The 2,904-nt window shown below is 38.9% G+C and overlaps 1 pseudogene; it reads right to left on the reverse strand.

Moving 5' to 3' along the window:
• The window catches only part of LOC107655893 (ribosome-releasing factor 2, mitochondrial-like), a 5,324-nt pseudogene extending 3,880 nt beyond the window's left edge, over positions 1 to 1,444 (reverse strand).
• Positions 1,445 to 2,904: the final 1,460 nt, after the last annotated feature.

Raw genomic sequence — 2,904 nt, forward strand, 5'->3', positions numbered from 1 at the left:
TCTATGTAGCATTATTTTTTATTTCAGATTTACAGTAGTTATTTTAGTACTTAATTTCAATTAGTTGCAAAGGCAACATTTCTCATTTTCGTTTATGGTTTTTAAGTTTAAGTTTTTCATCTTATATTTACTTAATATTAGATTAATTTACTTTATAATATTATATTATCATTTAATATAATAGTATTTAATACTTATATTATTAATATTATCATAATTTATTATTATTTCAGCGTTATTTAAATGAATGATAACAATGTATTCTTCATCTACTTATTTTCTAAATGTCACCTCACCTCCGAGAGCCCGTGTGTAGCCAGAGTAGTACAGCATTCTCTCTGTCGTGGTGGTCTTCCCTGCATCTATATGTGCCATGATGCCTATGTTGCGAATTCTGGCCAAGAACATAATATAAACATTAGGTGTTAATAGAACATTATTCTTATATGCTCAAGAGGAAATTGTAAAAATGCACTCATGCTAAAAAACAAAAAATTGTTCATAACAAATACCATAGTTTCACTGATCTAACCACGGTAATGAGAAGACACCCATGGTTTTCTTGCAATTAATTTCTTGAAAGTGTCTTACTACAAATACCACACCTAAACTGTGGCATGTAGCATGCAAAAACAATACTAGTTTTAAATGAGCTGTCATATCTTACTTTGAGATGTCAGGGTTGATCACCGCTCTCAGTGATTTCACCTCATCTGAAGAAAAAAAAATTGTGAACAGTAAGACACTAATCTAAAACTACACAATATGTAGAAATTTGTAATTATCCACTACTGTCCTTTACCTCGATAAATGCTGTAATTTCTATTCCCCATCACTCTGCATCTGCATGTCTGTGAATATCTGCTCATCAGGTGTCTGATGCTCTGAAATGGAATGAATGATGCTATGCTGAGTGAGTTCTGTTCTATCACAGTTCTATCATACACAGCTAAACCATTTTACCATTAGTAACCTTAGCTAATGCTGTAAAACACTAATACAAGTGTATGAGACGTCTTTAAAATAGTTTCAGAATCTCAAAACAGTGGTGGCTTTAAACAAGGCTTTACTATATTAACCATGGCATTTTGATGGGAAGTATTGTTATCACGGTAATATACAGTCAATGACAAACGCCTGTACATCTGATGCGTTTAAGATAGTCAACAGCACAAACATACCCCTCCTAGGATGGGGAACGTTACATTTAAATGCATATTTTAGGCAGAACGTTTGATTAAAGAGTTAAAGCTTCAGCTGTACAGTACAACACATGACTGCTGTGCTTGATCAAAGTCACGTTGAGATCAGACTAGACATTTAATTAATCGTAAAGCTTGGACGGAGGGGTCGAAAAGACATCTAAAGCAAACTAGTATCGTTTTCTTTTCCCACTGACAGCATGTTAAACACGGTTAAGTGGTAGTTGTCAAAAGCGTTTTTTTTTTTTAAATCTTAAAAAACGTAAAAAAAAAGAAAAAAAGAACTTGTCATATGACAAATGGAGCCCCACTGATTGGCTGAGAAAATAGAGGGATTTGTTACTGTGGTGTGTGTGTGTGTGTGTGTGTGCGTGTGTGTGTGTGTGTGTGTGTGTGGGGGGTTATCTTTATCTTTTCACCCCAGTAGGGGGAGACACAGTCCATCATGATGACACTCACACAGCACACACCTTAGCAACTAAGTAGGAGTATAAAGGGTCACGGCAGCCCTCCTGCTAAGGCCTCCTCATGTGAAGACCGAAGAGTGTAAAGACCATCGACTCCACCGGGCAGGGACACCGGCAAGGGATATAAGTATCGCTTTTGATTCATCCTTTTTCCTGCTACTTGTTTCACTTCTGTTTCAGTTTTTATAACCAATTCTTACTGTGTGTTTCCAGATCCGCACTATCACTACCACTCGCAAACCACGTTTCACACACTATAGGCAGCGCAATCCTAACAACCTGCACACATTGCCTATGTCTGCTAATACACTACTTTTTATATTGGTCTCTGGAATTGCCAGTCTGCTGTAAACAAAGCCGATTTCATTACTTCTATTATTAGTCATTCAAAGCTAAATCTCACGGCCTTGACAGAGACCTGGATCAAACCAGAGGACACTGCTACACCTGCAGCACTCTCCAATAATTTCTAATTTTCCCACTCCCCCCATTTGACTGGAAGAGGTGGAGGTACTGGTCTGCTTATCTCTAATTATTGGGACCTTACTTACACACAATAGTGCTCCACTTATCATGTACTGGTTACTCCACTGCACATCTTGGATCACTTCCTCCTCAATCTTAACCTCAACGTGGTTTCTGACACAACACATACCCCTCCACATGTCATCTTTCAACGTAACCTACGGTCTCTCTCACCCTCCCGGCTATCTGCTATGGTTTCATCTTCGCTTCCTTCCCCTAAACTGTTAGCATCTTTTGATGCTAACAGCGCTACTGATGCTTTCTGCTCCACTCTTACATCTTGTTTAGACAGTGTCTGCCCCTTGTCTTCCAGGCCAGCTCGTACCACCTCTTCTGCCCCTTGGCTATCTGATGTTCTCCGTGAGTATCGTTCTAAGCTCAGAACTGCAGAAAGAGTATGGCGTAAGAACGTCGGATAACCAGGGGTTAGAAGGGACAGCCCGTGCTGGCCTTGTTCAAGCTCTTGTTCTGTCCAGGCTGCACTATTACAATGCTCTCTTGGCAGGTCTTCCAGTCAGTTCTATCAAACCTTTACAATTAATCCAGAACCCTGTAGCAAGATAAATTTTTAATGAACCAAAAAGAATGCACGTCACACCTCTGTTTATCGATTTGCACTGGCTACCAATAGCTGCTTGCATAAAATTCAAGGTATTAATGTTTGCCTACAAAACCACCACTGGCTCTGCACCCATTTACCTAAATTCATT

The sequence above is a fragment of the Sinocyclocheilus anshuiensis genome, unplaced genomic scaffold (assembly GCF_001515605.1).
Source record: "Sinocyclocheilus anshuiensis isolate Anshui unplaced genomic scaffold, SAMN03320099.WGS_v1.1 scaffold860, whole genome shotgun sequence".
Classification (NCBI taxonomy): Eukaryota; Metazoa; Chordata; class Actinopteri; order Cypriniformes; family Cyprinidae; genus Sinocyclocheilus; species Sinocyclocheilus anshuiensis.